At 45.6% G+C, this 16,162-nt stretch overlaps 1 protein-coding gene and 71 non-coding genes across 76 annotated transcripts in view; 71 read left to right on the top strand and 1 right to left on the bottom strand.

Annotated features, from left to right (window-relative positions):
• The window catches only part of cfap54 (cilia and flagella associated 54), a 174,569-nt gene that overhangs the window by 61,574 nt on the left and 96,833 nt on the right, over positions 1–16,162 (bottom strand). The gene's annotated exons all lie outside the window — the stretch shown is intronic.
• On the top strand, positions 4–76 carry trnar-ucg (transfer RNA arginine (anticodon UCG)). Its single transcript has one exon. It is a non-coding gene; the product is annotated as a tRNA-Arg (tRNA).
• Positions 283–354, top strand: trnah-gug (transfer RNA histidin (anticodon GUG)). The gene has a single exon. It is a non-coding gene; the product is annotated as a tRNA-His (tRNA).
• trnar-acg (transfer RNA arginine (anticodon ACG)) lies at positions 460–532 on the top strand. The gene has a single exon. It is a non-coding gene; the product is annotated as a tRNA-Arg (tRNA).
• On the top strand, positions 891–963 carry trnar-acg (transfer RNA arginine (anticodon ACG)). The gene has a single exon. It is a non-coding gene; the product is annotated as a tRNA-Arg (tRNA).
• On the top strand, positions 1,170–1,241 carry trnah-gug (transfer RNA histidin (anticodon GUG)). The gene has a single exon. It is a non-coding gene; the product is annotated as a tRNA-His (tRNA).
• Positions 1,347–1,419, top strand: trnar-acg (transfer RNA arginine (anticodon ACG)). The gene has a single exon. It is a non-coding gene; the product is annotated as a tRNA-Arg (tRNA).
• Positions 1,601–1,672, top strand: trnah-gug (transfer RNA histidin (anticodon GUG)). The gene has a single exon. It is a non-coding gene; the product is annotated as a tRNA-His (tRNA).
• On the top strand, positions 1,778–1,850 carry trnar-ucg (transfer RNA arginine (anticodon UCG)). The gene has a single exon. It is a non-coding gene; the product is annotated as a tRNA-Arg (tRNA).
• trnah-gug (transfer RNA histidin (anticodon GUG)) lies at positions 2,057–2,128 on the top strand. The gene has a single exon. It is a non-coding gene; the product is annotated as a tRNA-His (tRNA).
• On the top strand, positions 2,234–2,306 carry trnar-acg (transfer RNA arginine (anticodon ACG)). Its single transcript has one exon. It is a non-coding gene; the product is annotated as a tRNA-Arg (tRNA).
• On the top strand, positions 2,488–2,559 carry trnah-gug (transfer RNA histidin (anticodon GUG)). The gene has a single exon. It is a non-coding gene; the product is annotated as a tRNA-His (tRNA).
• Positions 2,665–2,737, top strand: trnar-ucg (transfer RNA arginine (anticodon UCG)). The gene has a single exon. It is a non-coding gene; the product is annotated as a tRNA-Arg (tRNA).
• Positions 2,944–3,015, top strand: trnah-gug (transfer RNA histidin (anticodon GUG)). Its single transcript has one exon. It is a non-coding gene; the product is annotated as a tRNA-His (tRNA).
• On the top strand, positions 3,121–3,193 carry trnar-acg (transfer RNA arginine (anticodon ACG)). Its single transcript has one exon. It is a non-coding gene; the product is annotated as a tRNA-Arg (tRNA).
• On the top strand, positions 3,375–3,446 carry trnah-gug (transfer RNA histidin (anticodon GUG)). Its single transcript has one exon. It is a non-coding gene; the product is annotated as a tRNA-His (tRNA).
• On the top strand, positions 3,552–3,624 carry trnar-acg (transfer RNA arginine (anticodon ACG)). Its single transcript has one exon. It is a non-coding gene; the product is annotated as a tRNA-Arg (tRNA).
• On the top strand, positions 3,806–3,877 carry trnah-gug (transfer RNA histidin (anticodon GUG)). Its single transcript has one exon. It is a non-coding gene; the product is annotated as a tRNA-His (tRNA).
• Positions 3,983–4,055, top strand: trnar-acg (transfer RNA arginine (anticodon ACG)). The gene has a single exon. It is a non-coding gene; the product is annotated as a tRNA-Arg (tRNA).
• trnar-acg (transfer RNA arginine (anticodon ACG)) lies at positions 4,439–4,511 on the top strand. Its single transcript has one exon. It is a non-coding gene; the product is annotated as a tRNA-Arg (tRNA).
• trnah-gug (transfer RNA histidin (anticodon GUG)) lies at positions 4,693–4,764 on the top strand. The gene has a single exon. It is a non-coding gene; the product is annotated as a tRNA-His (tRNA).
• On the top strand, positions 4,870–4,942 carry trnar-acg (transfer RNA arginine (anticodon ACG)). The gene has a single exon. It is a non-coding gene; the product is annotated as a tRNA-Arg (tRNA).
• trnah-gug (transfer RNA histidin (anticodon GUG)) lies at positions 5,124–5,195 on the top strand. Its single transcript has one exon. It is a non-coding gene; the product is annotated as a tRNA-His (tRNA).
• Positions 5,301–5,373, top strand: trnar-ucg (transfer RNA arginine (anticodon UCG)). The gene has a single exon. It is a non-coding gene; the product is annotated as a tRNA-Arg (tRNA).
• Positions 5,580–5,651, top strand: trnah-gug (transfer RNA histidin (anticodon GUG)). Its single transcript has one exon. It is a non-coding gene; the product is annotated as a tRNA-His (tRNA).
• Positions 5,757–5,829, top strand: trnar-ucg (transfer RNA arginine (anticodon UCG)). The gene has a single exon. It is a non-coding gene; the product is annotated as a tRNA-Arg (tRNA).
• On the top strand, positions 6,036–6,107 carry trnah-gug (transfer RNA histidin (anticodon GUG)). Its single transcript has one exon. It is a non-coding gene; the product is annotated as a tRNA-His (tRNA).
• Positions 6,213–6,285, top strand: trnar-acg (transfer RNA arginine (anticodon ACG)). Its single transcript has one exon. It is a non-coding gene; the product is annotated as a tRNA-Arg (tRNA).
• Positions 6,467–6,538, top strand: trnah-gug (transfer RNA histidin (anticodon GUG)). The gene has a single exon. It is a non-coding gene; the product is annotated as a tRNA-His (tRNA).
• Positions 6,644–6,716, top strand: trnar-ucg (transfer RNA arginine (anticodon UCG)). Its single transcript has one exon. It is a non-coding gene; the product is annotated as a tRNA-Arg (tRNA).
• trnah-gug (transfer RNA histidin (anticodon GUG)) lies at positions 6,923–6,994 on the top strand. Its single transcript has one exon. It is a non-coding gene; the product is annotated as a tRNA-His (tRNA).
• trnar-acg (transfer RNA arginine (anticodon ACG)) lies at positions 7,100–7,172 on the top strand. The gene has a single exon. It is a non-coding gene; the product is annotated as a tRNA-Arg (tRNA).
• trnah-gug (transfer RNA histidin (anticodon GUG)) lies at positions 7,354–7,425 on the top strand. The gene has a single exon. It is a non-coding gene; the product is annotated as a tRNA-His (tRNA).
• On the top strand, positions 7,531–7,603 carry trnar-ucg (transfer RNA arginine (anticodon UCG)). The gene has a single exon. It is a non-coding gene; the product is annotated as a tRNA-Arg (tRNA).
• On the top strand, positions 7,810–7,881 carry trnah-gug (transfer RNA histidin (anticodon GUG)). Its single transcript has one exon. It is a non-coding gene; the product is annotated as a tRNA-His (tRNA).
• Positions 7,987–8,059, top strand: trnar-acg (transfer RNA arginine (anticodon ACG)). Its single transcript has one exon. It is a non-coding gene; the product is annotated as a tRNA-Arg (tRNA).
• trnah-gug (transfer RNA histidin (anticodon GUG)) lies at positions 8,241–8,312 on the top strand. Its single transcript has one exon. It is a non-coding gene; the product is annotated as a tRNA-His (tRNA).
• trnar-ucg (transfer RNA arginine (anticodon UCG)) lies at positions 8,418–8,490 on the top strand. Its single transcript has one exon. It is a non-coding gene; the product is annotated as a tRNA-Arg (tRNA).
• On the top strand, positions 8,697–8,768 carry trnah-gug (transfer RNA histidin (anticodon GUG)). The gene has a single exon. It is a non-coding gene; the product is annotated as a tRNA-His (tRNA).
• On the top strand, positions 8,874–8,946 carry trnar-acg (transfer RNA arginine (anticodon ACG)). The gene has a single exon. It is a non-coding gene; the product is annotated as a tRNA-Arg (tRNA).
• trnah-gug (transfer RNA histidin (anticodon GUG)) lies at positions 9,128–9,199 on the top strand. The gene has a single exon. It is a non-coding gene; the product is annotated as a tRNA-His (tRNA).
• trnar-acg (transfer RNA arginine (anticodon ACG)) lies at positions 9,305–9,377 on the top strand. Its single transcript has one exon. It is a non-coding gene; the product is annotated as a tRNA-Arg (tRNA).
• On the top strand, positions 9,584–9,655 carry trnah-gug (transfer RNA histidin (anticodon GUG)). The gene has a single exon. It is a non-coding gene; the product is annotated as a tRNA-His (tRNA).
• Positions 9,761–9,833, top strand: trnar-acg (transfer RNA arginine (anticodon ACG)). Its single transcript has one exon. It is a non-coding gene; the product is annotated as a tRNA-Arg (tRNA).
• Positions 10,015–10,086, top strand: trnah-gug (transfer RNA histidin (anticodon GUG)). Its single transcript has one exon. It is a non-coding gene; the product is annotated as a tRNA-His (tRNA).
• trnar-ucg (transfer RNA arginine (anticodon UCG)) lies at positions 10,192–10,264 on the top strand. Its single transcript has one exon. It is a non-coding gene; the product is annotated as a tRNA-Arg (tRNA).
• On the top strand, positions 10,471–10,542 carry trnah-gug (transfer RNA histidin (anticodon GUG)). The gene has a single exon. It is a non-coding gene; the product is annotated as a tRNA-His (tRNA).
• On the top strand, positions 10,648–10,720 carry trnar-acg (transfer RNA arginine (anticodon ACG)). Its single transcript has one exon. It is a non-coding gene; the product is annotated as a tRNA-Arg (tRNA).
• trnah-gug (transfer RNA histidin (anticodon GUG)) lies at positions 10,902–10,973 on the top strand. Its single transcript has one exon. It is a non-coding gene; the product is annotated as a tRNA-His (tRNA).
• trnar-ucg (transfer RNA arginine (anticodon UCG)) lies at positions 11,079–11,151 on the top strand. The gene has a single exon. It is a non-coding gene; the product is annotated as a tRNA-Arg (tRNA).
• trnah-gug (transfer RNA histidin (anticodon GUG)) lies at positions 11,358–11,429 on the top strand. Its single transcript has one exon. It is a non-coding gene; the product is annotated as a tRNA-His (tRNA).
• On the top strand, positions 11,535–11,607 carry trnar-acg (transfer RNA arginine (anticodon ACG)). Its single transcript has one exon. It is a non-coding gene; the product is annotated as a tRNA-Arg (tRNA).
• trnah-gug (transfer RNA histidin (anticodon GUG)) lies at positions 11,789–11,860 on the top strand. Its single transcript has one exon. It is a non-coding gene; the product is annotated as a tRNA-His (tRNA).
• Positions 11,966–12,038, top strand: trnar-ucg (transfer RNA arginine (anticodon UCG)). The gene has a single exon. It is a non-coding gene; the product is annotated as a tRNA-Arg (tRNA).
• Positions 12,245–12,316, top strand: trnah-gug (transfer RNA histidin (anticodon GUG)). The gene has a single exon. It is a non-coding gene; the product is annotated as a tRNA-His (tRNA).
• On the top strand, positions 12,422–12,494 carry trnar-acg (transfer RNA arginine (anticodon ACG)). The gene has a single exon. It is a non-coding gene; the product is annotated as a tRNA-Arg (tRNA).
• Positions 12,676–12,747, top strand: trnah-gug (transfer RNA histidin (anticodon GUG)). The gene has a single exon. It is a non-coding gene; the product is annotated as a tRNA-His (tRNA).
• On the top strand, positions 12,853–12,925 carry trnar-acg (transfer RNA arginine (anticodon ACG)). The gene has a single exon. It is a non-coding gene; the product is annotated as a tRNA-Arg (tRNA).
• trnah-gug (transfer RNA histidin (anticodon GUG)) lies at positions 13,107–13,178 on the top strand. The gene has a single exon. It is a non-coding gene; the product is annotated as a tRNA-His (tRNA).
• Positions 13,284–13,356, top strand: trnar-ucg (transfer RNA arginine (anticodon UCG)). Its single transcript has one exon. It is a non-coding gene; the product is annotated as a tRNA-Arg (tRNA).
• Positions 13,563–13,634, top strand: trnah-gug (transfer RNA histidin (anticodon GUG)). The gene has a single exon. It is a non-coding gene; the product is annotated as a tRNA-His (tRNA).
• On the top strand, positions 13,740–13,812 carry trnar-acg (transfer RNA arginine (anticodon ACG)). The gene has a single exon. It is a non-coding gene; the product is annotated as a tRNA-Arg (tRNA).
• trnah-gug (transfer RNA histidin (anticodon GUG)) lies at positions 13,993–14,064 on the top strand. The gene has a single exon. It is a non-coding gene; the product is annotated as a tRNA-His (tRNA).
• Positions 14,170–14,242, top strand: trnar-acg (transfer RNA arginine (anticodon ACG)). Its single transcript has one exon. It is a non-coding gene; the product is annotated as a tRNA-Arg (tRNA).
• trnah-gug (transfer RNA histidin (anticodon GUG)) lies at positions 14,424–14,495 on the top strand. Its single transcript has one exon. It is a non-coding gene; the product is annotated as a tRNA-His (tRNA).
• Positions 14,601–14,673, top strand: trnar-acg (transfer RNA arginine (anticodon ACG)). Its single transcript has one exon. It is a non-coding gene; the product is annotated as a tRNA-Arg (tRNA).
• Positions 14,880–14,951, top strand: trnah-gug (transfer RNA histidin (anticodon GUG)). Its single transcript has one exon. It is a non-coding gene; the product is annotated as a tRNA-His (tRNA).
• trnar-acg (transfer RNA arginine (anticodon ACG)) lies at positions 15,057–15,129 on the top strand. Its single transcript has one exon. It is a non-coding gene; the product is annotated as a tRNA-Arg (tRNA).
• Positions 15,310–15,381, top strand: trnah-gug (transfer RNA histidin (anticodon GUG)). The gene has a single exon. It is a non-coding gene; the product is annotated as a tRNA-His (tRNA).
• trnar-acg (transfer RNA arginine (anticodon ACG)) lies at positions 15,487–15,559 on the top strand. The gene has a single exon. It is a non-coding gene; the product is annotated as a tRNA-Arg (tRNA).
• Positions 15,766–15,837, top strand: trnah-gug (transfer RNA histidin (anticodon GUG)). The gene has a single exon. It is a non-coding gene; the product is annotated as a tRNA-His (tRNA).
• trnar-acg (transfer RNA arginine (anticodon ACG)) lies at positions 15,943–16,015 on the top strand. Its single transcript has one exon. It is a non-coding gene; the product is annotated as a tRNA-Arg (tRNA).

The raw sequence follows: 16,162 nt of genomic DNA, 5'->3' as shown, positions 1-16,162 counted from the left end.
ACAGGGCTAGTGGCGCAATGGATAACGCGTCTGACTTCGAATCAGGAGATTCCAGGTTCGACTCCTGGCTAGCTCGGAACCTTCCTTCAACTTCTTTGGAGTGCTCAGGAAATTTCTACTTGCAAATCGTTTTTCTTTGAAAAAACAGATTGTGAGAAGAATGCAATCGCAGTAGTGAAAACTACTCCTTACTCACCTCATTTATTTACAAAAGAGGTAAGTGTGACGTTCAGATCTACCCATGTGGTATAGGTAAAAAATTGACACTAAACTCATCAAGCAGCCGTGATCGTATAGTGGTTAGTACTCTGCGTTGTGGTCGCAGCAACCCCGGTTCGAATCCGGGTCACGGCAGCATCTGCGAGTTGCCAGTCCCTTCAGCTGGACTTTTAACAGTTGGTAACAACGCCCTCTCGTATGAAATGCAGTTACTCTTGGATTCTGCCAAGTTGTCATACAGGGCTAGTGGCGCAATGGATAACGCGTCTGACTACGAATCAGGAGATTCCAGGTTCGACTCCTGGCTAGCTCGGAGCTTCCTTCAACTTCTCGAAAAATTGTTTTCTTTGAAAAAACAGATTGTGGGAAGAACGGAATCGCAGTAGTGGAAAACTACTCGTTACTCACCTCATTTATTTACAAAAGAGGTAATCTTGACGTTCAGATCTACCCATGTGGTATAGGTAAAAAATTGACACTAAGATCATCAAGCAGCCGTGATCGTATAGTGGTCAGTACTCTGCATTGTGGTCGCAGCAACCCCGGTTCGAATCCGGGTCACGGCAGCATCTGCGAGTTGCCAGTCCCTTCAGCTGGACTTTTAACAGTTGGTAACAACGCCCTCTCGTATGAAATGCAGTTACTCTTGGATTCTGCCAAGTTGTCATACAGGGCTAGTGGCGCAATGGATAACGCGTCTGACTACGAATCAGGAGATTCCAGGTTCGACTCCTGGCTAGCTCGGAACCTTCCTTCAACTTCTTTGGAGTGCTCAGGAAATTTCTACTTGCAAATCGTTTTTCTTTGAAAAAACAGATTGTGAGAAGAATGCAATCGCAGTAGTGAAAACTACTCGTTACTCACCTCATTTATTTACAAAAGAGGTAAGTGTGACGTTCAGATCTACCCATGTGGTATAGGTAAAAAATTGACACTAAACTCATCAAGCAGCCGTGATCGTATAGTGGTTAGTACTCTGCGTTGTGGTCGCAGCAACCCCGGTTCGAATCCGGGTCACGGCAGCATCTGCGAGTTGCCAGTCCCTTCAGCTGGACTTTTAACAGTTGGTAACAACGCCCTCTCGTATGAAATGCAGTTACTCTTGGATTCTGCCAAGTTGTCATACAGGGCTAGTGGCGCAATGGATAACGCGTCTGACTACGAATCAGGAGATTCCAGGTTTGACTCCTGGCTAGCTCGGAGCTTCCTTCAACTTCTTGAAAAATTGTTTTCTTTGAAAAAACAGATTGTGGGAAGAACGGAATCGCAGTAGTGGAAAACTACTCGTTACTCACCTCATTTATTTACAAAAGAGGTAAGTGTGACGTTCAGATCTACCCATGTGGTATAGGTAAAAAATTGACACTAAGATCATCAAGCAGCCGTGATCGTATAGTGGTCAGTACTCTGCGTTGTGGTCGCAGCAACCCCGGTTTGAATCCGGGTCACGGCAGCATCTGCGAGTTGCCAGTCCCTTCAGCTGGACTTTTAACAGTTGGTAACAACGCCCTCTCGTATGAAATGCAGTTACTCTTGGATTCTGCCAAGTTGTCATACAGGGCTAGTGGCGCAATGGATAACGCGTCTGACTTCGAATCAGGAGATTCCAGGTTCGACTCCTGGCTAGCTCGGAACCTTCCTTCAACTTCTTTGGAGTGCTCAGGAAATTTCTACTTGCAAATCGTTTTTCTTTGAAAAAACAGATTGTGAGAAGAATGCAATCGCAGTAGTGAAAACTACTCGTTACTCACCTCATTTATTTACAAAAGAGGTAAGTGTGACGTTCAGATCTACCCATGTGGTATAGGTAAAAAATTGACACTAAACTCATCAAGCAGCTGTGATCGTATAGTGGTTAGTACTCTGCGTTGTGGTCGCAGCAACCCCGGTTCGAATCCGGGTCACGGCAGCATCTGCGAGTTGCCAGTCCCTTCAGCTGGACTTTTAACAGTTGGTAACAACGCCCTCTCGTATGAAATGCAGTTACTCTTGGATTCTGCCAAGTTGTCATACAGGGCTAGTGGCGCAATGGATAACGCGTCTGACTACGAATCAGGAGATTCCAGGTTTGACTCCTGGCTAGCTCGGAGCTTCCTTCAACTTCTTGAAAAATTGTTTTCTTTGAAAAAACAGATTGTGGGAAGAACGGAATCGCAGTAGTGGAAAACTACTCGTTACTCACCTCATTTATTTACAAAAGAGGTAAGTGTGACGTTCAGATCTACCCATGTGGTATAGGTAAAAAATTGACACTAAGATCATCAAGCAGCCGTGATCGTATAGTGGTCAGTACTCTGCGTTGTGGTCGCAGCAACCCCGGTTTGAATCCGGGTCACGGCAGCATCTGCGAGTTGCCAGTCCCTTCAGCTGGACTTTTAACAGTTGGTAACAACGCCCTCTCGTATGAAATGCAGTTACTCTTGGATTCTGCCAAGTTGTCATACAGGGCTAGTGGCGCAATGGATAACACGTCTGACTTCGAATCAGGAGATTCCAGGTTCGACTCCTGGCTAGCTCGGAACCTTCCTTCAACTTCTTTGGAGTGCTCAGGAAATTTCTACTTGCAAATCGTTTTTCTTTGAAAAAACAGATTGTGAGAAGAATGCAATGGCAGTAGTGAAAACTACTCGTTACTCACCTCATTTATTTACAAAAGAGGTAAGTGTGACGTTCAGATCTACCCATGTGGTATAGGTAAAAAATTGACACTAAACTCATCAAGCAGCTGTGATCGTATAGTGGTTAGTACTCTGCGTTGTGGTCGCAGCAACCCCGGTTCGAATCCGGGTCACGGCAGCATCTGCGAGTTGCCAGTCCCTTCAGCTGGACTTTTAACAGTTGGTAACAACGCCCTCTCGTATGAAATGCAGTTACTCTTGGATTCTGCCAAGTTGTCATACAGGGCTAGTGGCGCAATGGATAACGCGTCTGACTACGAATCAGGAGATTCCAGGTTCGACTCCTGGCTAGCTCGGAGCTTCCTTCAACTTCTTGAAAAATTGTTTTCTTTGAAAAAACAGATTGTGGGAAGAACGGAATCGCAGTAGTGGAAAACTACTCGTTACTCACCTCATTTATTTACAAAAGAGGTAATCTTGACGTTCAGATCTACCCATGTGGTATAGGTAAAAAATTTACACTAAGATCATCAAGCAGCCGTGATCGTATAGTGGTCAGTACTCTGCGTTGTGGTCGCAGCAACCCCGGTTCGAATCCGGGTCACGGCAGCATCTGCGAGTTGCCAGTCCCTTCAGCTGGACTTTTAACAGTTGGTAACAACGCCCTCTCGTATGAAATGCAGTTACTCTTGGATTCTGCCAAGTTGTCATAAAGGGGTAGTGGCGCAATGGATAACGCGTCTGACTACGAATCAGGAGATTCCAGGTTCGACTCCTGGCTAGCTCGGAGCTTCCTTCAACTTCTCGAAAAATTGTTTTCTTTGAAAAAACAGATTGTGGGAAGAACGGAATCGCAGTAGTGGAAAACTACTCGTTACTCACCTCATTTATTTACAAAAGAGGTAATCTTGACGTTCAGATCTACCCATGTGGTATAGGTAAAAAATTGACACTAAGATCATCAAGCAGCCGTGATCGTATAGTGGTCAGTACTCTGCGTTGTGGTCGCAGCAACCCCGGTTCGAATCCGGGTCACGGCAGCATCTGCGAGTTGCCAGTCCCTTCAGCTGGACTTTTAACAGTTGGTAACAACGCCCTCTCGTATGAAATGCAGTTACTCTTGGATTCTGCCAAGTTGTCATACAGGGCTAGTGGCGCAATGGATAACGCGTCTGACTACGAATCAGGAGATTCCAGGTTCGACTCCTGGCTAGCTCGGAACCTTCCTTCAACTTCTTTGGAGTGCTCAGGAAATTTCTACTTGCAAATCGTTTTTCTTTGAAAAAACAGATTGTGAGAAGAATGCAATCGCAGTAGTGAAAACTACTCGTTACTCACCTCATTTATTTACAAAAGAGGTAAGTGTGACGTTCAGATCTACCCATGTGGTATAGGTAAAAAATTGACACTAAACTCATCAAGCAGCCGTGATCGTATAGTGGTTAGTACTCTGCGTTGTGGTCGCAGCAACCCCGGTTCGAATCTGGGTCACGGCAGCATCTGCGAGTTGCCAGTCCCTTCAGCTGGACTTTTAACAGTTGGTAACAACGCCCTCTCGTATGAAATGCAGTTACTCTTGGATTCTGCCAAGTTGTCATACAGGGCTAGTGGCGCAATGGATAACGCGTCTGACTACGAATCAGGAGATTCCAGGTTCGACTCCTGGCTAGCTCGGACCTTCCTTCAACTTCTCGAAAAATTGTTTTCTTTGAAAAAACAGATTGTGGGAAGAACGGAATCGCAGTAGTGGAAAACTACTCGTTACTCACCTCATTTATTTACAAAAGAGGTAAGTGTGACGTTCAGATCTACCCATGTGGTATAGGTAAAAAATTGACACTAAGATCATCAAGCAGCCGTGATCGTATAGTGGTCAGTACTCTGCGTTGTGGTCGCAGCAACCCCGGTTCGAATCCGGGTCACGGCAGCATCTGCGAGTTGCCAGTCCCTTCAGCTGGACTTTTAACAGTTGGTAACAACGCCCTCTCGTATGAAATGCAGTTACTCTTGGATTCTGCCAAGTTGTCATACAGGGCTAGTGGCGCAATGGATAACGCGTCTGACTACGAATCAGGAGATTCCAGGTTCGACTCCTGGCTAGCTCGGAGCTTCCTTCAACTTCTCGAAAAATTGTTTTCTTTGAAAAAACAGATTGTGGGAAGAACGGAATCGCAGTAGTGGAAAACTACTCGTTACTCACCTCATTTATTTACAAAAGAGGTAAATGTGACGTTCAGATCTACCCATGTGGTATAGGTAAAAAATTGACACTAAGATCATCAAGCAGCCGTGATCGTATAGTGGTCAGTACTCTGCGTTGTGGTCGCAGCAACCCCGGTTCGAATCCGGGTCACGGCAGCATCTGCGAGTTGCCAGTCCCTTCAGCTGGACTTTTAACAGTTGGTAACAACGCCCTCTCGTATGAAATGCAGTTACTCTTGGATTCTGCCAAGTTGTCATACAGGGCTAGTGGCGCAATGGATAACGCGTCTGACTTCGAATCAGGAGATTCCAGGTTCGACTGCTGGCTAGCTCGGAACCTTCCTTCAACTTCTTTGGAGTGCTCAGGAAATTTCTACTTGCAAATCGTTTTTCTTTGAAAAAACAGATTGTGAGAAGAATGCAATCGCAGTAGTGAAAACTACTCGTTACTCACCTCATTTATTTACAAAAGAGGTAAGTGTGACGTTCAGATCTACCCATGTGGTATAGGTAAAAAATTGACACTAAACTCATCAAGCAGCCGTGATCGTATAGTGGTTAGTACTCTGCGTTGTGGTCGCAGCAACCCCGGTTCGAATCCGGGTCACGGCAGCATCTGCGAGTTGCCAGTCCCTTCAGCTGGACTTTTAACAGTTGGTAACAACGCCCTCTCGTATGAAATGCAGTTACTCTTGGATTCTGCCAAGTTGTCATACAGGGCTAGTGGCGCAATGGATAACGCGTCTGACTTCGAATCAGGAGATTCCAGGTTCGACTGCTGGCTAGCTCGGAACCTTCCTTCAACTTCTTTGGAGTGCTCAGGAAATTTCTACTTGCAAATCGTTTTTCTTTGAAAAAACAGATTGTGAGAAGAATGCAATCGCAGTAGTGAAAACTACTCGTTACTCACCTCATTTATTTACAAAAGAGGTAAGTGTGACGTTCAGATCTACCCATGTGGTATAGGTAAAAAATTGACACTAAACTCATCAAGCAGCCGTGATCGTATAGTGGTTAGTACTCTGCGTTGTGGTCGCAGCAACCCCGGTTCGAATCCGGGTCACGGCAGCATCTGCGAGTTGCCAGTCCCTTCAGCTGGACTTTTAACAGTTGGTAACAACGCCCTCTCGTATGAAATGCAGTTACTCTTGGATTCTGCCAAGTTGTCATAAAGGGGTAGTGGCGCAATGGATAACGCGTCTGACTACGAATCAGGAGATTCCAGGTTCGACTCCTGGCTAGCTCGGAGCTTCCTTCAACTTCTCGAAAAATTGTTTTCTTTGAAAAAACAGATTGTGGGAAGAACGGAATCGCAGTAGTGGAAAACTACTCGTTACTCACCTCATTTATTTACAAAAGAGGTAATCTTGACGTTCAGATCTACCCATGTGGTATAGGTAAAAAATTGACACTAAGATCATCAAGCAGCCGTGATCGTATAGTGGTCAGTACTCTGCGTTGTGGTCGCAGCAACCCCGGTTCGAATCCGGGTCACGGCAGCATCTGCGAGTTGCCAGTCCCTTCAGCTGGACTTTTAACAGTTGGTAACAACGCCCTCTCGTATGAAATGCAGTTACTCTTGGATTCTGCCAAGTTGTCATACAGGGCTAGTGGCGCAATGGATAACGCGTCTGACTTCGAATCAGGAGATTCCAGGTTCGACTGCTGGCTAGCTCGGAACCTTCCTTCAACTTCTTTGGAGTGCTCAGGAAATTTCTACTTGCAAATCGTTTTTCTTTGAAAAAACAGATTGTGAGAAGAATGCAATCGCAGTAGTGAAAACTACTCGTTACTCACCTCATTTATTTACAAAAGAGGTAAGTGTGACGTTCAGATCTACCCATGTGGTATAGGTAAAAAATTGACACTAAACTCATCAAGCAGCCGTGATCGTATAGTGGTTAGTACTCTGCGTTGTGGTCGCAGCAACCCCGGTTCGAATCCGGGTCACGGCAGCATCTGCGAGTTGCCAGTCCCTTCAGCTGGACTTTTAACAGTTGGTAACAACGCCCTCTCGTATGAAATGCAGTTACTCTTGGATTCTGCCAAGTTGTCATAAAGGGGTAGTGGCGCAATGGATAACGCGTCTGACTACGAATCAGGAGATTCCAGGTTCGACTCCTGGCTAGCTCGGAGCTTCCTTCAACTTCTCGAAAAATTGTTTTCTTTGAAAAAACAGATTGTGGGAAGAACGGAATCGCAGTAGTGGAAAACTACTCGTTACTCACCTCATTTATTTACAAAAGAGGTAATCTTGACGTTCAGATCTACCCATGTGGTATAGGTAAAAAATTGACACTAAGATCATCAAGCAGCCGTGATCGTATAGTGGTCAGTACTCTGCGTTGTGGTCGCAGCAACCCCGGTTCGAATCCGGGTCACGGCAGCATCTGCGAGTTGCCAGTCCCTTCAGCTGGACTTTTAACAGTTGGTAACAACGCCCTCTCGTATGAAATGCAGTTACTCTTGGATTCTGCCAAGTTGTCATACAGGGCTAGTGGCGCAATGGATAACGCGTCTGACTTCGAATCAGGAGATTCCAGGTTCGACTGCTGGCTAGCTCGGAACCTTCCTTCAACTTCTTTGGAGTGCTCAGGAAATTTCTACTTGCAAATCGTTTTTCTTTGAAAAAACAGATTGTGAGAAGAATGCAATCGCAGTAGTGAAAACTACTCGTTACTCACCTCATTTATTTACAAAAGAGGTAAGTGTGACGTTCAGATCTACCCATGTGGTATAGGTAAAAAATTGACACTAAACTCATCAAGCAGCCGTGATCGTATAGTGGTTAGTACTCTGCGTTGTGGTCGCAGCAACCCCGGTTCGAATCCGGGTCACGGCAGCATCTGCGAGTTGCCAGTCCCTTCAGCTGGACTTTTAACAGTTGGTAACAACGCCCTCTCGTATGAAATGCAGTTACTCTTGGATTCTGCCAAGTTGTCATAAAGGGGTAGTGGCGCAATGGATAACGCGTCTGACTACGAATCAGGAGATTCCAGGTTCGACTCCTGGCTAGCTCGGAGCTTCCTTCAACTTCTCGAAAAATTGTTTTCTTTGAAAAAACAGATTGTGGGAAGAACGGAATCGCAGTAGTGGAAAACTACTCGTTACTCACCTCATTTATTTACAAAAGAGGTAATCTTGACGTTCAGATCTACCCATGTGGTATAGGTAAAAAATTGACACTAAGATCATCAAGCAGCCGTGATCGTATAGTGGTCAGTACTCTGCGTTGTGGTCGCAGCAACCCCGGTTCGAATCCGGGTCACGGCAGCATCTGCGAGTTGCCAGTCCCTTCAGCTGGACTTTTAACAGTTGGTAACAACGCCCTCTCGTATGAAATGCAGTTACTCTTGGATTCTGCCAAGTTGTCATACAGGGCTAGTGGCGCAATGGATAACGCGTCTGACTTCGAATCAGGAGATTCCAGGTTCGACTGCTGGCTAGCTCGGAACCTTCCTTCAACTTCTTTGGAGTGCTCAGGAAATTTCTACTTGCAAATCGTTTTTCTTTGAAAAAACAGATTGTGAGAAGAATGCAATCGCAGTAGTGAAAACTACTCGTTACTCACCTCATTTATTTACAAAAGAGGTAAGTGTGACGTTCAGATCTACCCATGTGGTATAGGTAAAAAATTGACACTAAACTCATCAAGCAGCCGTGATCGTATAGTGGTTAGTACTCTGCGTTGTGGTCGCAGCAACCCCGGTTCGAATCCGGGTCACGGCAGCATCTGCGAGTTGCCAGTCCCTTCAGCTGGACTTTTAACAGTTGGTAACAACGCCCTCTCGTATGAAATGCAGTTACTCTTGGATTCTGCCAAGTTGTCATAAAGGGGTAGTGGCGCAATGGATAACGCGTCTGACTACGAATCAGGAGATTCCAGGTTCGACTCCTGGCTAGCTCGGAGCTTCCTTCAACTTCTCGAAAAATTGTTTTCTTTGAAAAAACAGATTGTGGGAAGAACGGAATCGCAGTAGTGGAAAACTACTCGTTACTCACCTCATTTATTTACAAAAGAGGTAATCTTGACGTTCAGATCTACCCATGTGGTATAGGTAAAAAATTGACACTAAGATCATCAAGCAGCCGTGATCGTATAGTGGTCAGTACTCTGCGTTGTGGTCGCAGCAACCCCGGTTCGAATCCGGGTCACGGCAGCATCTGCGAGTTGCCAGTCCCTTCAGCTGGACTTTTAACAGTTGGTAACAACGCCCTCTCGTATGAAATGCAGTTACTCTTGGATTCTGCCAAGTTGTCATACAGGGCTAGTGGCGCAATGGATAACGCGTCTGACTACGAATCAGGAGATTCCAGGTTCGACTCCTGGCTAGCTCGGAACCTTCCTTCAACTTCTTTGGAGTGCTCAGGAAATTTCTACTTGCAAATCGTTTTTCTTTGAAAAAACAGATTGTGAGAAGAATGCAATCGCAGTAGTGAAAACTACTCGTTACTCACCTCATTTATTTACAAAAGAGGTAAGTGTGACGTTCAGATCTACCCATGTGGTATAGGTAAAAAATTGACACTAAACTCATCAAGCAGCCGTGATCGTATAGTGGTTAGTACTCTGCGTTGTGGTCGCAGCAACCCCGGTTCGAATCCGGGTCACGGCAGCATCTGCGAGTTGCCAGTCCCTTCAGCTGGACTTTTAACAGTTGGTAACAACGCCCTCTCGTATGAAATGCAGTTACTCTTGGATTCTGCCAAGTTGTCATACAGGGCTAGTGGCGCAATGGATAACGCGTCTGACTACGAATCAGGAGATTCCAGGTTCGACTCCTGGCTAGCTCGGAGCTTCCTTCAACTTCTCGAAAAATTGTTTTCTTTGAAAAAACAGATTGTGGGAAGAACGGAATCGCAGTAGTGGAAAACTACTCGTTACTCACCTCATTTATTTACAAAAGAGGTAATCTTGACGTTCAGATCTACCCATGTGGTATAGGTAAAAAATTGACACTAAGATCATCAAGCAGCCGTGATCGTATAGTGGTCAGTACTCTGCGTTGTGGTCGCAGCAACCCCGGTTCGAATCCGGGTCACGGCAGCATCTGCGAGTTGCCAGTCCCTTCAGCTGGACTTTTAACAGTTGGTAACAACGCCCTCTCGTATGAAATGCAGTTACTCTTGGATTCTGCCAAGTTGTCATACAGGGCTAGTGGCGCAATGGATAACGCGTCTGACTTCGAATCAGGAGATTCCAGGTTCGACTGCTGGCTAGCTCGGAACCTTCCTTCAACTTCTTTGGAGTGCTCAGGAAATTTCTACTTGCAAATCGTTTTTCTTTGAAAAAACAGATTGTGAGAAGAATGCAATCGCAGTAGTGAAAACTACTCGTTACTCACCTCATTTATTTACAAAAGAGGTAAGTGTGACGTTCAGATCTACCCATGTGGTATAGGTAAAAAATTGACACTAAACTCATCAAGCAGCTGTGATCGTATAGTGGTTAGTACTCTGCGTTGTGGTCGCAGCAACCCCGGTTCGAATCCGGGTCACGGCAGCATCTGCGAGTTGCCAGTCCCTTCAGCTGGACTTTTAACAGTTGGTAACAACGCCCTCTCGTATGAAATGCAGTTACTCTTGGATTCTGCCAAGTTGTCATACAGGGCTAGTGGCGCAATGGATAACGCGTCTGACTACGAATCAGGAGATTCCAGGTTTGACTCCTGGCTAGCTCGGAGCTTCCTTCAACTTCTTGAAAAATTGTTTTCTTTGAAAAAACAGATTGTGGGAAGAACGGAATCGCAGTAGTGGAAAACTACTCGTTACTCACCTCATTTATTTACAAAAGAGGTAAGTGTGACGTTCAGATCTACCCATGTGGTATAGGTAAAAAATTGACACTAAGATCATCAAGCAGCCGTGATCGTATAGTGGTCAGTACTCTGCGTTGTGGTCGCAGCAACCCCGGTTTGAATCCGGGTCACGGCAGCATCTGCGAGTTGCCAGTCCCTTCAGCTGGACTTTTAACAGTTGGTAACAACGCCCTCTCGTATGAAATGCAGTTACTCTTGGATTCTGCCAAGTTGTCATACAGGGCTAGTGGCGCAATGGATAACGCGTCTGACTTCGAATCAGGAGATTCCAGGTTCGACTCCTGGCTAGCTCGGAACCTTCCTTCAACTTCTTTGGAGTGCTCAGGAAATTTCTACTTGCAAATCGTTTTTCTTTGAAAAAACAGATTGTGAGAAGAATGCAATCGCAGTAGTGAAAACTACTCGTTACTCACCTCATTTATTTACAAAAGAGGTAAGTGTGACGTTCAGATCTACCCATGTGGTATAGGTAAAAAATTGACACTAAACTCATCAAGCAGCTGTGATCGTATAGTGGTTAGTACTCTGCGTTGTGGTCGCAGCAACCCCGGTTCGAATCCGGGTCACGGCAGCATCTGCGAGTTGCCAGTCCCTTCAGCTGGACTTTTAACAGTTGGTAACAACGCCCTCTCGTATGAAATGCAGTTACTCTTGGATTCTGCCAAGTTGTCATACAGGGCTAGTGGCGCAATGGATAACGCGTCTGACTACGAATCAGGAGATTCCAGGTTTGACTCCTGGCTAGCTCGGAGCTTCCTTCAACTTCTTGAAAAATTGTTTTCTTTGAAAAAACAGATTGTGGGAAGAACGGAATCGCAGTAGTGGAAAACTACTCGTTACTCACCTCATTTATTTACAAAAGACGTAAGTGTGACGTTCAGATCTACCCATGTGGTATAGGTAAAAAATTGACACTAAGATCATCAAGCAGCCGTGATCGTATAGTGGTCAGTACTCTGCGTTGTGGTCGCAGCAACCCCGGTTCGAATCCGGGTCACGGCAGCATCTGCGAGTTGCCAGTCCCTTCAGCTGGACTTTTAACAGTTGGTAACAACGCCCTCTCGTATGAAATGCAGTTACTCTTGGATTCTGCCAAGTTGTCATACAGGGCTAGTGGCGCAATGGATAACGCGTCTGACTTCGAATCAGGAGATTCCAGGTTCGACTCCTGGCTAGCTCGGAACCTTCCTTCAACTTCTTTGGAGTGCTCAGGAAATTTCTACTTGCAAATCGTTTTTCTTTGAAAAAACAGATTGTGAGAAGAATGCAATCGCAGTAGTGAAAACTACTCGTTACTCACCTCATTTATTTAAAAAAGAGGTAAGTGTGACGTTCAGATCTACCCATGTGGTATAGGTAAAAAATTGACACTAAACTCATCAAGCAGCCGTGATCGTATAGTGGTTAGTACTCTGCGTTGTGGTCGCAGCAACCCCGGTTCGAATCCGGGTCACGGCAGCATCTGCGAGTTGCCAGTCCCTTCAGCTGGACTTTTAACAGTTGGTAACAACGCCCTCTCGTATGAAATGCAGTTCCTCTTGGATTCTGCCAAGTTGTCATACAGGGCTAGTGGCGCAATGGATAACGCGTCTGACTACGAATCAGGAGATTCCAGGTTCGACTCCTGGCTAGCTCGGAGCTTCCTTCAACTTCTTGAAAAATTGTTTTCTTTGAAAAAACAGATTGTGGGAAGAACGGAATCGCAGTAGTGGAAAACTACTCGTTACTCACCTCATTTATTTACAAAAGAGGTAATCTTGACGTTCAGATCTACCCATGTGGTATAGGTAAAAAATTTACACTAAGATCATCAAGCAGCCGTGATCGTATAGTGGTCAGTACTCTGCGTTGTGGTCGCAGCAACCCCGGTTCGAATCCGGGTCATGGCAGCATCTGCGAGTTGCCATTCCCTTTAGCTGGACTTTTAACATTTGTTAACAACGCCCTCTTGTATGAAATGCAGTTACTCTTGGATTCTGCCAAGTTGTCATACAGGGCTAGTGGCGCAATGGATAACGCGTCTGACTACGAATCAGGAGATTCCAGGTTCGACTCCTGGCTAGCTCGGAGCTTCCTTCAACTTCTCGAAAATTTGTTTTCTTTGAAAAAACAGATTGTGGGAAGAACGGAATCGCAGTAGTGGAAAACTACTCGTTACTCACCTCATTTATTTACAAAAGAGGTAAGTGTGACGTTCAGATCTACCCATGTGGTATAGGTAAAAAATTGACACTAAGATCATCAAGCAGCCGTGATCGTATAGTGGTCAGTACTCTGCGTTGTGGTCGCAGCAACCCCGGTTCGAATCCGGGTCACGGCAGCATCTGCGAGTTGCCAGTCCCTTCAGCTGGACTTTTAACAGTTGGTAACAACGCCCTCTCGTATGAAATGCAGTTACTCTTGGATTCTGCCAAGTTGTCATACAGGGCTAGTGGCGCAATGGATAACGCGTCTGACTTCGAATCAGGAGATTCCAGGTTCGACTGCTGGCTAGCTCGGAACCTTCCTTCAACTTCTTTGGAGTGCTCAGAAAATTTCTACTTGCAAATCGTTTTTCTTTGAAAAAACAGATTGTGAGAAGAATGCAATCGCAGTAGTGAAAACTACTCGTTACTCACCTCATTTATTTACAAAAGAGGTAAGTGTGACGTTCAGATCTACCCATGTGGTATAGGTAAAAAATTGACACTAAACTCATCAAGCAGCCGTGATCGTATAGTGGTTAGTACTCTGCGTTGTGGTCGCAGCAACCCCGGTTCGAATCCGGGTCACGGCAGCATCTGCGAGTTGCCAGTCCCTTCAGCTGGACTTTTAACAGTTGGTAACAACGCCCTCTCGTATGAAATGCAGTTACTCTTGGATTCTGCCAAGTTGTCATACAGGGCTAGTGGCGCAATGGATAACGCGTCTGACTACGAATCAGGAGATTCCAGGTTCGACTCCTGGCTAGCTCGGACCTTCCTTCAACTTCTCGAAAAATTGTTTTCTTTGAAAAAACAGATTGTGAGAAGAATGCAATCGCAGTAGTGAAAACTACTCGTTACTCACCTCATTTATTTACAAAAGAGGTAAGTGTGACGTTCAGATCTACCCATGTGGTATAGGTAAAAAATTGACACTAAACTCATCAAGCAGCCGTGATCGTATAGTGGTTAGTACTCTGCGTTGTGGTCGCAGCAACCCCGGTTCGAATCCGGGTCACGGCAGCATCTGCGAGTTGCCAGTCCCTTCAGCTGGACTTTTAACAGTTGGTAACAACGCCCTCTCGTATGAAATGCAGTTACTCTTGGATTCTGCCAACTTGTCATACAGGGCTAGTGGCGCAATGGATAACGCGTCTGACTACGAATCAGGAGATTCCAGGTTCGACTCCTGGCTAGCTTGGAGCTTCCTTCAACTTCTCGAAAAATTGTTTTCTTTGAAAAAACAGATTGTGGGAAGAACGGAATCGCAGTAGTGGAAAACTACTCGTTACTCACCTCATTTATTTACAAAAGAGGTAATCTTGACGTTCAGATCTACCCATGTGGTATAGGTAAAAAATTGACACTAAGATCATCAAGCAGCCGTGATCGTATAGTGGTCAGTACTCTGCGTTGTGGTCGCAGCAACCCCGGTTCGAATCCGGGTCACGGCAGCATCTGCGAGTTGCCAGTCCCTTCAGCTGGACTTTTAACAGTTGGTAACAACGCCCTCTCGTATGAAATGCAGTTACTCTTGGATTCTGCCAAGTTGTCATACAGGGCTAGTGGCGCAATGGATAACGCGTCTGACTACGAATCAGGAGATTCCAGGTTCGACTCCTGGCTAGCTCGGAACCTTCCTTCAACTTCTTTGGAGTGCTCAGGAAATTTCTACTTGCAAATCGTTTTTCTTTGAAAAAACAGATTGTGAGAAGAATGCAATCGCAGTAGTGAAAACTACTCGTTACTCACCTCATTCATTTACAAAAGAGGTAAGTGTGACGTTCAGATCTACCCATGTGGTATAGGTAAAAAATTGACACTAAACTCATCAAGCAGCCGTGATCGTATAGTGGTTAGTACTCTGCGTTGTGGTCGCAGCAACCCCGGTTCGAATCCGGGTCACGGCAGCATCTGCGAGTTGCCAGTCCCTTCAGCTGGACTTTTAACAGTTGGTAACAACGCCCTCTCGTATGAAATGCAGTTACTCTTGGATTCTGCCAAGTTGTCATACAGGGCTAGTGGCGCAATGGATAACGCGTCTGACTACGAATCAGGAGATTCCAGGTTCGACTCCTGGCTAGCTCGGACCTTCCTTCAACTTCTCGAAAAATTGTTTTCTTTGAAAAAACAGATTGTGAGAAGAATGCAATCGCAGTAGTGAAAACTACTCGTTACTCACCTCATTTATTTACAAAAGAGGTAAGTGTGACGTTCAGATCTACCCATGTGGTATAGGTAAAAAATTGACACTAAACTCATCAAGCAGCCGTGATCGTATAGTGGTTAGTACTCTGCGTTGTGGTCGCAGCAACCCCGGTTCGAATCCGGGTCACGGCAGCATCTGCGAGTTGCCAGTCCCTTCAGCTGGACTTTTAACAGTTGGTAACAACGCCCTCTCGTATGAAATGCAGTTACTCTTGGATTCTGCCAAGTTGTCATACAGGGCTAGTGGCGCAATGGATAACGCGTCTGACTACGAATCAGGAGATTCCAGGTTCGACTCCTGGCTAGCTCGGAACCTTCCTTCAACTTCTTTGGAGTGCTCAGGAAATTTCTACTTGCAAATCGTTTTTCTTTGAAAAAACAGATTGTGAGAAGAATGCAATCGCAGTAGTGAAAACTACTCGTTACTCACCTCATTCATTTACAAAAGAGGTAAGTGTGACGTTCAGATCTACCCATGTGGTATAGGTAAAAAATTGACACTAAACTCATCAAGCAGCCGTGATCGTATAGTGGTTAGTACTCTGCGTTGTGGTCGCAGCAACCCCGGTTCGAATCCGGGTCACGGCAGCATCTGCGAGTTGCCAGTCCCTTCAGCTGGACTTTTAACAGTTGGTAACAACGCCCTCTCGTATGAAATGCAGTTACTCTTGGATTCTGCCAAGTTGTCATACAGGGCTAGTGGCGCAATGGATAACGCGTCTGACTACGAATCAGGAGATTCCAGGTTCGACTCCTGGCTAGCTCGGACCTTCCTTCAACTTCTCGAAAAATTGTTTTCTTTGAAAAAACAGATTGTGAGAAGAATGCAATCGCAGTAGTGAAAACTACTCGTTACTCACCTCATTTATTTACAAAAGAGGTAAGTGTGACGTTCAGATCTACCCATGTGGTA

The sequence above is a fragment of the Gasterosteus aculeatus genome, chromosome 7 (assembly GCF_964276395.1).
Source record: "Gasterosteus aculeatus chromosome 7, fGasAcu3.hap1.1, whole genome shotgun sequence".
NCBI classification, from domain to species: Eukaryota; Metazoa; Chordata; class Actinopteri; order Perciformes; family Gasterosteidae; genus Gasterosteus; species Gasterosteus aculeatus.
This window is presented reverse-complemented; position numbering and strand designations above follow the sequence as displayed.